Below are 16192 nucleotides of genomic sequence, written 5' to 3'. Positions count from 1 at the left end.
ATGACCCAGGCACTGTGCTAGGTCTCAAAAATATTATGTGATGCCTCTAAAATTCCAGATCATTCTTGGTAATCTTATATAATCCCTGATTGCTTTTTCCTCTTTCCCATTTCTTATTAAGGATTAATTCCTATTAAAGCTCTTCCCTTGTCATGTAATAATAATTCTTATTACAACATGAGTATAATAAAGATACTCCTTGATACTTCAATAATTCTTTTACAAACATTTGCTAACTTTAATCCTCCCAGCAATCTTGTGAGGCAGACAAAATAAGCATTGTGGTTCCCATTTTATAGATGAGGAACAAAATGACCAAGCACAGTGTCTTATATGCAGTGATTACTCAATAAATATTTATCTGAAGGAATTTTACAAACAGGTTATTGCTGAAACTTTCTCAATGAGCGAGGTTGTAATTCTAAATTTTAGCCTCACCCGTCACCAAAAAAGACTCCTTTAAACATAGAAGTGAAAATCAAGTGAGGTGGTTTCTCCTGTATGTCAAACCCAAACCTTCTCCTCTCCTCACGGTCATTACATATCCCTAGCCATACTGGCCACAGTTCCAAGTTAGATGTTACACTCAAGAGACATCCTTTCCAGGTCTCAGAAACTTATCTCTGTGAAATAAAAACAAGCTTCTTAGTTCTCCCATTGCCCTCAGCTTTCATTTTTCCCTCTTCCCAGGGAAAACGTATACACCATAGGTTTTGAGTACTCGTTACCTCTGACAAATTGCACTGTTTTCTCTTCCAGATCTGTCAAGTTCAAAATCTCACAATGATACTTTCTGAAAGACATGATTTGCTGGAATTGTCTAAGAACCTCATATTAAGATAAATATTTGATGTCAACTTGTGTTAAAGAGCTTGAATTATTCTTCCAAAGCAAGTCTAAAAAATAATTATGCCACTATGATAGCTCCAATCAATTGGTAAAGGTTTCCTGAAACACTAGGTTAAAAAGAGTTCAGTGAAACAAAAATGCCACAAGTAATTGTCAATGTTTGTGGTGGACACAGGGGAGGGAAGGGAACACACGTGCCGTCTTCTAATGGCAACTTGAATCAGACTAAGCTGGGATCAGATTATGGGATTTCCAGAGTGAGTAGTGTGATGTTCAGTTCTCTTTAAAAGAAGGGCAGGCCCAGGGGTATAGTGCCCCCTTAAGTGAGGAAGATAACCTTTTGCTGAGAAATCTGGCATGCAGTGCTGAAGATGGCAGTTGATGCTTTAATCAAACACAGAAGTAGACAACTGTTTTCGTCAATTCCTAATTGCATGTTTGCAAATACTTTTAACCTAAGTCTCAGTGTTTTCTGCATAAACCAGCTGACATTTATTGCAAAGTGGAAATGATAGGAAATTTAATTCAAATGAAAGCTAAGCCATTGTTTTGAATTTGTAAAATGAATTTCTCTCTAGGGGACCTATGGAGCTAACAGGAATGGGTGTTAGAAATATAAATCCCCATGCATCAACATAAGCTGAGATAACTAAACTTGACTGATTATAATAATAGAGAGAACTCTCCAGAGGGCTTCATGCGCATGGACACATCCAAATGCTATTTTGTTAAGTTTTTCTAGCACTGAACATTTCTATAGGCTATTTTATCTTAAAATGGATTGTTGTCTCGGACACTAGATCATTCCCTCCAGAGCCAGAGTTACCTCCAAATTAGGTGACTTACTCAAGGTCACTGAACATGAGGGGTAAAATAGAGGATATTTCAAAGGCTTTTGAGTTCCAGGCTGTTGCTTATCCACTGGATCTCAAAGAGGAAAATGTATAAAACCTGCAGATCTATTTATCTACATATTTTCTTTGGCTGAACCTGTGCACTCATGGGCCCTTCACTTCAAAGCAATTAAAAAGAATTTTATTCAACCCCAGGAAATTTATATTTTTCAATTACTCTGGGATTACATAATGTGACATAGAAAACCCTGTAGATCCCATAGGGCAAAAATGCAGCAAAAAAAGACTGAAAGTGGGAATAACAATAAACGATACCAGGTAGTCTGCTTGTCTGGATAAAAGTGAGTCATACAAAACTGCCCATATTGCACAAGAAATATTTTCACGTGTATCTTTTATCAGAAATTATATACCACTATCCTGTCTAATATTTCAGATCTGTTTGCTTTCCAGAATACTTGGCCTGACTCCCTTTGTCTCCTGCATTAGAAACAGTGCATCTACAACCAGTTTACCTGGAACAACCGGAGTCCAACCAGGAAAATAGAAGCCATTGTAGATCTTTAAAATAAAATAATAATAATAATTCAGAGTTACAAGGGTTATGGAATAGCTGAAGTTCAAAAAGGAGATGGTAGGAGAAACTAGAGATCATTAATAACAGAAAGTGCCACCACTACAGCCGGAAGAACAGGGGGAGGTGGTATTTCCAGAAGCCAGAAGCCAGGACCATTCAGTGGAGTTAGAATCAGGTGAAGGCTGCCCATTGGAAGCTGGAAGCACAAAGAGCCCTGTTCAGGAGGAACCGCCACCACAGAGGACGGCGGACACACCTGGAAAGGGTTTTGGGGAAGGCCTTGACTTCCCTTTCTTACCCTTCGATCTTCTACCACGTTTGCAAGAGAACATGAGAGTTTAGAAGATAATATTTCCTGAAATGTAGAGCAGAAAAAGGGAGAAGATGCATCTGAGAAAAAATGAGCAGTTGGTCGGCTAATTACCTCACTTAAGGATTCTCCTTAACACAAAATTCTACGTTTACAAAAAATCTGTTTAACTTACTTTGCATAAAAACGAGATCGGTCTTAATTTTACTTTTGATTTCTTTCCATCAAGAGTGCATCAGTAGGACTGTATTTCTTTATAAGCAGAAGTCAGACAAGACCATGTTGGGGGAGTGGGTATCCAGTGACATTGGAAGCAAGGGTAAGGGCTAACATAAGTTGAGTAGAAGAAATATTTTTGCTGTTAACAAGCAGTTTCTTTTTGGGGACCCTGGCCTTTTAGCAATCTGATAACTACTTTCATTATTAACAGACTCCCTTCTCTTCGATTTTGTATAGAAACTTCCCTGCAAATATGATGGCATCTTTCTGTATGCACATGCAAAAAAATATTGAACATTATTTCAGGGGAGCCCCACCATGGCCCCAACCCCATGATGTATCCCTAGGGGGACAAACCTGTCCTATTCATACTAGACTTTCTTTTGCTCTTCACTAAACTCCTTTGTAACTCTTCTGAGCATCATAAAAGTTCTCCAAGCAAGAGTTAAGGTGATTGAACTTTAAACACAATGTCCTGGAACCTAGAGAAATTGTGTGCTGTGTGCATGTGTATTTTTCTTAAGGGAATGTTTAACTGCCCCCCCCCCAAAAAAAAAAATATTTAGAGACAAGTTTCCAGATATTCTCCAAGGTATGTAAAATGTTTTTATGTGATAACCATAATCATCTTAGGTTGAAATAGTATACAAGTACAAATAGTAGGAATATACTGAAGGTAGGGAAATGAGTCTTACATGAATTATGGGCAATTTCCTTTTGCTATGGCTCTTTTGAAGCTGCCACACTGGTCCTTCAAGAGTAGAAATTATACCTGTCTTGGCTTCTATAATGAATTATGTAGTGATCTTCATATGCTAGAAGTGAAGCTTCTAGATGTGTCTCCTTTTTCTACAAAGAGACATAATAAGCAGTCTATATCCTTCTTTTTCTGAGTTATGCTTGTCTTATGCCAATTTGGCATAAATTTATAAATTGACAAAATTAATTTATGGCAAATTTTATAAATAAAAACAATATTCCAAACCATAATTGTGATCTTTACCACTAAAGGTTCATCATGAGGTCATAGAATTTCAGCTCTGAAGAGATTTTAAAATTTCTCTATTCCAACTATTTATTTTATTCATGGGGAAAGTGATATCTCATAAAAGTATATGACTTGTCTACCACTGGTCAATTCCATCTATCACATTTCCAGTTCCTCATATCTGTACCTTAATGGTGGCTGGGCTACCATTTTACCTGTCTATTAGGGTAGATTTATAATTGATATGAATTTTTAATTTTCTACTAAACTTTTTGATTAAAGATAGCAATAGAGCAAGTCCATAAACAATGAAAATGCATATCCATAAGCGCATTGGCAATTTTCTGTCTGTACAAACAAATAGTAAAGATTTCTGGCTTGGCTTCAAATCTTGGTTTCAAAATCCTTCATGTGGGCCAAATGTGACCAAGGATATATAGTTGGCAGTAGCCTAGCTTCTTTAGACTTCACTTTCTTTATCTGTAGAATTGGGACAATCAGAACACCTACTACATGGGGTTATTGTGAGAAAAATCAATGAAATGCATGGAAAGAACTTAGAACTGTAAGTGGCACATGGTAAGTTCTCTTAGTAAACACTACCTGCTCTTGTATTAGGTTCTTTGGAGTCTGAATACACTGGATACCTGCACCTTCCAGAAGCAAAACTGAAAGATATTGCCCTAATCATAAGCAAATGGAGACACTAAACTTTGCATTGCTAAATTTAAAGCTGATTATTGATGGGCAGAAAGAAATTTTGATTTGAGAAATGCTTAATTTGAGTTATGAGACAAGAGCCAGGTGATAGAAGATTTATTGTTTACCAATGAAGAATTCATAACAAGTTTAAAATGAGTTGCTAGGTACAATATTTAGATAGGAAAACATGAAATACCAAACATATGAATTCTTTGAGGCTTATAGCCAAAAGCCCAAAGGCTGTCTAGACCAGAATCTTATAAGCATCCCTTTATGGAAGAGTTTGGAGTAACTGTGGTGGTTGGTGGTGCTAGGATAGGAAGGAAAATCCCATTTGCCTCATTAGAGGCAGAGATCTTGTTCAGATCTATTTTTTCCTCTTGTATGATAGTTTTTCATGTTATCTTTAGCTTGGCAGAATGTGGTCACAAAGATGCCTATAGCTTCTTCTAGTCTGCCTCTCCCTGCAGGGTCCTCAAAGCTTTAAATCACAAAGAGGAAAACTGTTGAAATTGTTTCTCTCAATCTTGAGATTTTTTTTAATAATACTTTTGCTTTGGCAAAATGCATTTATTCAAGCACAGTCTCGTCTGCACTCTAGAAAAATGTGATACCATTTTGCACTGAATGTTTAAATGCAAAAAAAAAAATTGGCTGATTAACAAATATAACTTCTTGTGATTCTGTTCCAATAATCTTGGAGAATTGTTATACTGTAAACCCAGAAAATTAACATTGCCAGATAAACAGTCTGATTATATCTGGCATGATCAAGGTTTCACAGTGAGAAAATGTACAGTTTCCTAAGACCTCTGACAGAAAGCTACTCTCAGACCTTTTCAAAGGCTTTCAGAAGTTATTACTTGAGATTAACTATGGCATGAACAAAAAGGTCTGAAGTCTTGTTTATAGTTAGCCTGTGGCTCTGAGTTAGCAAGTTCTCTTTTAACTGATCAGTATATGAGTTCTGGGTGCTAATGAGTGAAGGTTAGCCAGAGGGAATGTGGATGAGGGGAGCAAAAGACCAAATCATTCTCCAGGGAAGGGGGAAGTAAGCATTGAAAAAAAAATTCAATAATTTTTAGAAGTCAAATCATGTTTTAATCAGTGCCTCTAGAATAAACTAAAGAAGCCCCACTGACGTTCCCAGCTGTAAGAGTAGAAGTCTGGTTTCACATTTGCATGATTTTGAAGGTCAAATGCCTGCTATCCAAGTCTTACTGATCCATATGGACTAGAAATGCCACAATATGCAATCATCATGAAGGCAGATTGTCTCCTGTAAATCTGTCCTTTCTGTAACACATTCAAAATGTACCGTATTGGCTGGATTATAAATCCTTTCAGGAAATGCATGCACATTTGTAGAAGCAGCTTCACGTTGATGGATGATGGCAGTGGTGTTCAGAGAACCCTTAAAATAATTTATCTTATGTATAAATCTGGTTCGCCATGTGTCTGGATTTCCTGTGACCAGGTATATACCTGTAACTCAAAATCCTGTTCCAGAAATGAGTAAAACCATCTCTGGGCTGTTTCCATGTTTTCTGTAGATATGAAACCTGTAGATTTTGTATTATTCTGGATCCCAATTTTATATGCTAAGTAGAAATTTACTTAAATGAACCCTTAAAGTTTGAGAATGCATTTATCAAAGGATTCGTCTCTCTATATATTTATTCCATTAAATTATTAATGTCTCTAGTATATTTAAAATATTACTCATTTTATAATTACTTAAATATACATAGGATCTTCAGGAACAGAACCATTGTATAAAAGAAGGACAAATGAATTGGATGGTGAGTTCAAAGCATTTCACTGTATTGTTGAAAACGATTAGCTTTTATGTACCCAGTTCTGTGGATCTTCTAGTATGTACTAACCATTATGAAATTCAGCAACTTCCACTGTTCTCTAAGCAACTTACCTCACTTTATTTATAAAATGTAAAATATCATTCCTTCTCTTAAAACTCATGTACCTTTTATAACATTGATGAAAGTAACATTTTCCACGCTCATAAATAGATAAATCAGATCAATAACTACTTTTCTCAAAGAAACACAAACTAAAACAAAACCAATGTTAAGTTCTAATTTTGATTGCTTGAAAATATTATAGGACATCAGAATTAGAAAGTTTCTCTCTAAATAAATAAATTTATTTGACAAACAGAAAACTGAAATCCAACTTGGGATGACCAAATAAAATCAAATGATGAGCTTGTGGCTTCCTTGGAACTAAGACTAAAATTCGTGTTGGCTCTCACACTGGTGTGTAAGCATTTCCTACCATGTTGCAATGCCTCTCAACCTAATAAACAAGTAATAGCTTATAATAAAAAATCAGTTGCATTTCATACATTAACAATGAACCATATGAAAAAGAAATAAAGTAATCCCATTTACAATAACATCAAAAGCAATAAAATATTTAGAAATAAATTTAAGAAAGTGAAAGATCTATATACCAGAAATTATGAGACATTGGTGAAAGAATTTGGAAAAAAAAACCCACAAATAAATGGAAAGATATACCATGTTCATGGATCAGAAGAGCTAATACACTTAAAATGTATATACCACCCAAGCCATTCATAGATTTCAATGTAATCCCCATGAAAATTCTGATAGAATTTTTCACAGAAATAGAAAAAAAAAATCCTAAAATTTATTTGGAACTACAAAAGACCCTAAGCGGCCAAAGTACTCTTGAGAAAAAAACAAAGCTAGAGGTATCACACTTCCTGATTTCAAACTATATTACAAAGCCATAGTCATCAAACAGTATAGTACTGGCATAAAAACTGACACCTAGAGCAATGGAACAGAATTGAGAGCCCAGAACTAAACTCACACATATATGATCAACCCTTATTTGACAAGGGAGCCAAGAATATTCAATGGAGAAAGGATAATATTCAATAAATGGTATGGGAAAAACTGGATATCCATATGCAAAAAATATTAGACCCCTATCTTACACCACCCACAAAAATTAACTCAAAATGGATTAAAGAGTTAAACAGAAGACATGAAAAGTAAATTCCTAGAAGGAAACACTGAAAAAAAGCTCCTTAATGTCTATCTTGGCATATCTTTTGGATATGACACCAAAAGGATAAGCAACAAAATCAAAACTGAACACATCAAAGTAAAAATCTCTTGCACAGCAAAAGAAACTATCAATAAAATGAAAGACGACTTATGGAATGGGATAAAATACTTGCAAACCATGTATCTGATAAGAGTTAAAATCCAAAATATGTAAGGAATTCATAAAACTCAATGCCAAAAAAACAATTCAATTAAAAAATGGTCATGAACTTGAATAGACATTTTTCCAAGGAAGACATACAAATGGCCAATAGTACCTGAAAGGGGGCTTAGTATCACTAATCATCAAGGAGATATAAATAAAAATCACAATGAACTATTACCCAACACCTGTTAGGATGGCTATTATCTCAAAGACAAGAGATAACAAATACTGGTGAAAATGTAGAGAAAAGGAAACTCTGGTGCATTGTTATTGGAAATATAAATTGGTGCAGCCACTATGGAAAATAGTATGGAAGCTCCTCAAAAAATTATAAAATAGAAGTACATTTGACTCAGGAATTTCATTTGTGTGTATATATCTGAAGGAGATAAAATCACTATCTCAGATATGTGTACTCCTACATTCACTGGAGCACTATTCACAATAGCCAAAACATGGAAACAACCTAAGAATCTGTTGATGAATGAATAGATAAAGAAAATGTGATATCTATCTATATCTATATCTATATCTATATCTATATCTATATGAATATTATTTGGTCATGAGAAAGAAGGTAATTCTGCCATTTGCAACAACATAGATGGACCTTGATGGTATTATGCTGAGTGAAATAAGTAAGACAGAGTAAGAGAAATACTGTATGACTTCATTTATATGTGGAGTCTAAAGATTGAACTCATAGAAACAGTAGAATTGTGATTTCCAGGGGCTAAAGGGTAGGAGAAATGGGGACATATTGGTCAATGGGTACAGACTTTCTGTTATAAGATGAATAAGTTCTATGGATCTAATGTACAACATGGTAACTGTTGCTAATGAAACTGTATTATGTATTTGAATGTTGCTTTGAAGTAGAACTTTAAGGTTCTCACCATTACAACAGCAATGATGACAACAATAACAATAAAATGGTAGTTAGGTGAAGTGAAGGATGTATTAAGTAGCTTTATTGTTTCTTTGTCCTCTTCCAGCCAGTGGGCAGCTTTGGGAGGGAAAAACATGCAGCAGTAAGGGAAGAAAGGAACACCTGCCTAGCCAGCCAGATCAGTGGAATCCACCCTAGTGATCAATGGGGTGTCAGGTGTCACAGCCAGATCACCTTCACGTCCTTAAGTAACTTTATCATGGTAAACATTTTGCAATAGGTACCTGTATCAAATCATCACATGGTACACCTTAAGCCTACATGATATTATATGTCAATTACGTCTCAATAAAGCTAGAAAAAGAAAAGAGTAAATGAGAAGCTGAATAGATATTTCACAAGTTGTATTTTGTTTGTTTGTTTGTTTTGTCCAACTGATGTCTTGTTTTGCACTCTAATTGGTTTACTTATGGCACTTCCCAGAAAGTAAGATATCATTCATTCATTTATTCATTTATTCCACAAACATTTCCTGAGAACTGGATATATGACAGGCACTCTAGTGGGTGATACAAGAGAAGTTACAATCTAGTAATATAACCCACTGAAGAACAACATGAGCATAGATGAACAAAGGGCTTCTTAATATAATCCTTGCATTTGTTTCTCTAAGTAACCTTAAAATAAAATTCAAATTCTGGAGCCACACTACCTAGTCTTGATCTCAGCTGCACCACTTTCTAGCTTCTAACCCTTAGAAAAATTACTATATCTCTCTGCCTCAGTTTCTTAATATGTTTAAAATTCTAATACTTTTCTTATAGAGTTACTGTGATGATTAAGTAATTGGCCTAATAAATAGACATAATGTGAAGATTTTAGAATCATGCCTAATATATAAGAAGTAGTCAATAAACGTTAGAATTATTGTTATTATGGTTATTATTACTATTTTTTTTTACAACCACACAATAATGAAAATCCTCTCTACAGATAGCTTCCAGGACAACTATGATTTAAATTCCATTTCATATTATTTTAATCCCTTCCATTTCTCCTCCTCTTCTTTAGTTCCCACAGAGTTATCTCATTTTAAGATACATTTCATGGCTATTTCTGCAATCAGAACATTTAGCAGTTTGGTGATGAAATCAGGGCAGTTTGAGATGTCACACTCTAGCTAGTTACACTGCACAAAGCCTAACAGTTTGCTTTCTGTTTTTAAAGAAGCGTTTCATTTAGCCATACTTGTGGCGGCACATGTAATTGAAAAGAGGCATATGGAGACCAGCATGGAAGCCTAACAAACACTTCAGAGTGGCTTAAAAACTATGTTAATCAGTTTGGGAAACCATGTTTTAATCTCAAAAAAAAAAAAAAAAAAAGAAAAGAAAAGAAAAACCCTCCTCAAACGTAAGGTGACTTTTAAAGAAATGTAATCATTGCCAATATCACCTAATACAATGATTGATTTACCTCTGCCCTGACAAATACTGAAAATAAAACTGAATCCTAGAAAAAGGAAGGAATGAGAGCACCCATGACCTGCATACAGTTCTGTGGTGCAGAAATGAACTTGTGATGGCGTAACCCAGGACATTAGTCCCCCAGCCAGAGTCAGTGGATACCATCTCCCCTACAGGACAGGGAGAGGGACGTGGGCTCAACAACACTCCTTCCCCTGCAAGAAAGCGCTGAGCATTACCTGCAAACAAGGAAGGCATCAGATGAACAGACCTTTATAACAGAATGTGCATCTGCCAAGACAAAAATACACCACAAGCTTCTGGTGCTGGCATGCTGACAGTATGAGCAAGCTGTCTTAGTAGTGATTTTGCAAATCACTTGAGTTTAAATTCTATATAGGCCGTAGGACCCCTGGAGCATCACTTTCTATATTTGGCCTCCTCATTTAGCTGTGTTTGGAATAAATAGGCTATGGGTAAAAATCATGCCCTTTATGAGTTTTGCATACACAGACTAATTCTGCATGTACATTATACGTGAACAGAGTGATTGATGCAAGTCTATGCTTACACACACACACACACACACACACACACAAGGCTTTTGAAATGTATTTTTAAGTTGTTTTCCTGTATGACTTTTTCTCTCTCTTTTTTTAAGTTCAGCTCTCTGGCATTTAAGTAACCCACAAGCTGCTGTTTCTTTTTCCAAATAAGTTCAGCTTGATGGTGGGGCCAAGAAAAATGAGACTAACTGATGATTGCAATCGTGAAAGAAAATATGCTTTTTATCAGAGACCACATGTTGCCAATGCCAATTAAAGCAAAACTGGGAGATTTTATCAGACACCAACCTGGAGAGGAGAAATGATAAGGCAAGCATAAGAAAAGAAAAGTCAGCTTCAGGTGGAATTGCCGGGATGCCCATTTAAGATGAAATGTAAAAATTCAAGGTGGAAAGTACAGCATATGTTGCAGATTTAGCAATTTGTTAACCATCTAGATAAGAAATGGGACAAAGCAACGTCAAGGTCTTGGATTCAAGGCGATCTGACCGGATCCCAACTGTGTCCACTAACTACCTGAATCACCTTCATCTTTTTTGAGTCGTCTTCTCATTTAATAAATAAGGAATCACAAAATTCTGTTTGCATTCTAAAAAATGACAATGTGGATTAGAGTACTAGTTTAATAATATTTGCTTAATAAATGTTGAAAGAGAGAGAGAAATTAATTGATTAATTTGTGGGCAAATGCTTCAGTAGAGATTGTTCTTTTCCCTAAACTGTTACACAACCATTTAGACACACACATCTTATAAATATATTAAGGATTGTGAGTATTATTTTACTGTCTTTCAAAGGTTGGTAAGGAATCCTGTAATTATGTGACATGTTCTATAGTTTCATTTCTGACATCAATTTATAACATATTCGTGAGATCATATGATTGCACTCCATAGAAAAAAAGGATCACTTTTTCCAGTATTGAGAGGTGCAAGATGTCAAGGTTAAAAGGCTTATTTAAGTTTCTCTGCCTCGGTTTCCATCATCCCTAAAATGTTTATACCACCCTTGAAAAATTATTGTCAGGGTCAAATGAGAGGAACCATTAAAAATTGCTTGTATCTACAGCATAGAAAAGGTCAGTTCCTTTCTCCTTTACCTTCAGGTGAGTTGAGTAGTTTTTATATTTTTAAGAAGCAGTAGGGATTTGTTAAATGAATGGGCCAGGCTTTATTCCTGAAAAAAAGGGTACAAGCACTGAAATTCTCAGATGGAGCAACACCAAAGTGTGGCACTTGAGAGGTATTTTTAGAACTTGGTGAGAATAATTATTTAAAAAGTAGGATGCAGTAATTATGATATAAAATAGGTATTGAATATATATTTTTTCATAATAAAACTTGTTCTTTATGTATGCCTACCACTCCTCACTTTTATATTTTTTCAGTTTATAGTGAATAGAAGATACTTGCAATTTACTCACCAATGATTATTTGAATACTGTAATCCATGAATCCTAAAGTTCTGAAAATTATTCATCTCTTTCTAGAAAAATTGACTGTACATGTTTGTCTGAAGTAAGAAACTAAGCATCCCTAACACAAATAAATTTTTCCTTTTTCTCCATAGGTGTATATACTTTAAAGCCAATTAAGGAATTGGAAGTTTCAGGAAGCAGATAACCAGGTCATAAATGTACTATTTTGATAAACCCGGAGGCAATGTTAAGGTCAATGAAGGAAGTGGATTTGTATTAATGTTTTATTTCAACTTCTCATATTTGGATCCAATCATAATAATCACGTGCTTTTTGCCAACTTTCCTGGGTATTCAGCTTTCCCACCTGGAGACTAAATGTAGAGTTAGAAGCTCAGAGAACTAAAAACAGCGCAGCTGGATTATAACTTTTGTTGAAAAGAACATCAGTTGCTTGGCTAAGAATTCTTCCAAATTTTTCAATTATATAGATCCTTCAGGGTTTTATTCCTCTTTCTACATAGCTCTGGCGTTTTGAAAGTGCATTAATACATTGTCAAGAAAACAATAAAAATTTCATTTATACCATTCATCTGAGTTAGTCATGAAAAGAAACAGTTATGGTCTTGAACAACATGGGTTTGAACTGCATGGGCCCAGTTATACATGGATTTTTGTTTATAAATATGGTCTAGCACTGTAAATGTATTTTCTCCTATGATTTTTTTAAATAACATTTTCTTTTAACTAGCTTACTTTATTGTAATATTACTTAATACATATAGCATGCAAAATTTGTGTTAACTGATTGTATATGTTATTGTTAAGGCTTCTGGTCAACTCTAGGCTCTTAGTATTTAAGTTTTGAGGGGAGTTTTTGACTGGGAGTCAGTGCTTCTAACCCCCATGTTTTTCAAGGGTCAACTGTATTTTATTTCCACAAATGTGGACTCGAGTTAGGTACACACAAAGATAATACAATATTGCTCACTTTTTAAGCATCCTGGACATTTCTGTGATCAGCTGCTGAAGAGTTTATGTGAACCGAATGTAATGTGTTTTCAAGGGGTACATATGTATGTGGATCTCTCTATCAGTCTATTATTGTTCATCTTTATTGTTACCTTGTGTTCGTAGACTTTGTTAAAAATAATGAAAGCACACTGTTAACATGATTTTTTATTGTAGAGAACAAAAATCAATCTCAATATTTAATAAAGTTAAAATGATTATGAAACATTATATAATGTTATTACTATCCATGTGATTAATGTTTTTAAAATTTGACTTACAGGCAATTATAAAAAATTTATTAGGCTGTACCTCACACCTATTAAATTAGTTTTCAGGGAAAGAACTAGATAATCTACATTTTTAATAATTAGATCAAGTAATTTTGGAGAATGTTAAACTAGAATGTAAGTTTCGGGTGGAAGAAAGGAATGTTACTTTTCTCTTGCTACTATGATGCTCTGTACATCATAGGTATTCAATGAATTTATATTGAACAAATGAATATATTATTATCTTTTATGGAAAATATGTTCTTTTAAATAATGAATGAAAGTAATATATACTTTTAAAAAGTATATAATAACACCAAAAGGTGCTCTTGATATAATATTTAATGAAAATAGACAAAAAATTGCATGCATTCTAAGGCTACAAATATTTTTAAAGACTTTTTTGAGAAAGAGAGAGAGAGAGAGAGAGAATAAGCAGAGAAGAGGGCAGAAGGAGAAGGAGTAAGGGAATCTTAAGCGCACCCCATGCCCAGTACAGAGGAGCCTTCTATAGGGCTTGACATTGGGTTCAATCCCACAAACCTGAGATTATGACCTCAGCCAAAATCAAAAGTCAGTTTCTTAACCAACTGAACCAACCAAGAACCCCTTAAAAATATATTTTAAATTGAAAAAAAAAATAACACCAAAGCATCATCTATATAAGAAAAAAATAGGGACACCTGGATGGCTCAATCAGTTAAGCATCAGACTCTAGGTTTCAGCTCAGGACAAGACCTTGGTCATGGGACTGAGCCCAGCATCTGGCTCCATGCTCAGCACAGAGTCTGCTTGTCCCTCTTCCTCCCCCTCTGCTCCTCCCCAATTTGCACTCTGTCTAAAATCAATCAACCAATCAATAAATCTTAAAAAAAAAAAAGAAAAAAAAAAGAAATAGAATTTCACCAAAGTCAAAATCTTTGCAAAAGACTCAAAGAAATGGAAAGATAGGAGAGGAAGTATTTGCAAATTAAATACCAAATAAAGTACTTTATCAAGAATATGAAAAGGACCCTTAAAACAACTCTAAGAAAACAGACACAATTTAAAATAGGCAAAAGGTTAGGCTAAAGAAGATATCTGGATGGTAAATAGCACAAGAAAAATGCTCAACAGGATTAGTCATTACGGAACTGCAAATTAAAATCTATGAAATACTACACATACCGCAGAGTAGCTAAAAAAAAAAGTTGACAACATCAAGTACATCAAGTACTGATGAGGATTCAAAGTAATTAGGACTTTCATACATTTCTAATGAAGATGCAAAAAGTCTCTTTAAAACAGTTTCTCAGTTTCTTATAAAGTTAAACATACACTTACCACATGGCCCAACAGTCCCATTTCTAGAAATGAAAACTTATTTTCACACAAAAATCTGTACATGCATGTTTATAGCAACTTTATATATAATCTCTAAACACTGGAAACAATCAAATGTACTTAAATTGGTGAATGGTAAACTGTGGTATAGCCGTGCAGTGAAGTCTTCAGCAATACATTTAAAAAAATTATTATTGATTGATGCAACCACATGGATGAATTTCAAATGTATTATGGTAAGTGAAAGAAGCTAGGTACAAACTGCTACAACCTGTATACTTCTATTTATATGATGTTCTAGGAAATGTAAAACTATGGGGACAGAGAATAGATCAGTAGTTGTAATTGGTAAGGACAAGAGTAAGGTTTGACTCCAAAAAAGGCAGCATGAAGTTACCGTTCCTGGAATCATTCTTTGATTCCTCTGTCCAACCTCCTCCAAGGATTTTCCCTAAAGGCTCCTTTTTTTTCTGTATGCATGGCAGAGTTCACACTGAATTTACCACATTGTACTAAAAGTGTCTTTACAGGTAACTTGACACATCAACTAGGTTATAAGATTCTTACTGCAGGTTGTCTAATATATTTTTAATCCCCGCTAATTAGACAAAAGCCTGGAACATGGTAGCTACTGGGTACATTTTTATTGTCCAGTCTGAACTGAAGAACTTACTGCTTAGGGGGCATTCTCCTCATATTTTTAGCCTTATAGGCAAACTTTTTTCTTTTTTTTAAGAATCTTTTTTAAAAGGGAAAAATAATCCCTCATTGCTGCAAAGGGGGTGGTTAGTATATGTCTTGAGCTGGGTTTCTAGAGCCAAATACCTTGCTGGGTTCATTCACTGAATACTTAGGAGTATGAGCAACATCATGATAGCTCAAGGAAGGTATGTTGTAATAAGCCTTCAAGAATGTTAACATCATGGCTACTTTCTAAGACCTTGTCAGTTACATTATTTTGTTACTCATCAGAAGAAACTATTAAGGAACCAGATAGAGCAGGTTCAAATTTCACAGAAATTAAAAAGTTAAATACTACACAAAGACTTTGTAGAAATCATATAAAGTTAGTTTATAGGTAAAATAATAAATCTTCTGGCCTCCCAAAGAGCACAAGATCATAAACATAAAATTAAAATAGTTGTGAGAAATCCACCATCTCATCCCATTATTTTATTTGTAAATTAAATCATATACACATTTCATCCAGCTAGTTAGTAGCAGAACCATAACCAAAACTTACAATCACTGAAATATATACAATTTAGTAATTCTTTTGAACTTTAGTCAGAAGACAAATGGCAAAGTAACCGCTTGAGCTAAAGCTGACTCTTCTTTTGAATTTTAAAAAGAGAATAACGAAAAAAATAAGAATGCATCAATGTACAATATGAGACACCTGTATGTTTTCTAAAGCTGAAAATGAAGCATTAGTGTGTTTTTGATTCTTAATGCCTGCCTCCGATATCACAGGTAGAGTAATAAC

The sequence above is a fragment of the Canis lupus genome, chromosome 32, assembly GCF_003254725.2.
Source record: "Canis lupus dingo isolate Sandy chromosome 32, ASM325472v2, whole genome shotgun sequence".
In the NCBI taxonomy this organism is placed as follows: Eukaryota; Metazoa; Chordata; class Mammalia; order Carnivora; family Canidae; genus Canis; species Canis lupus.
The sequence above is the reverse complement of the archived record's forward strand: the minus strand, read 5'-3'. Positions refer to the sequence as shown.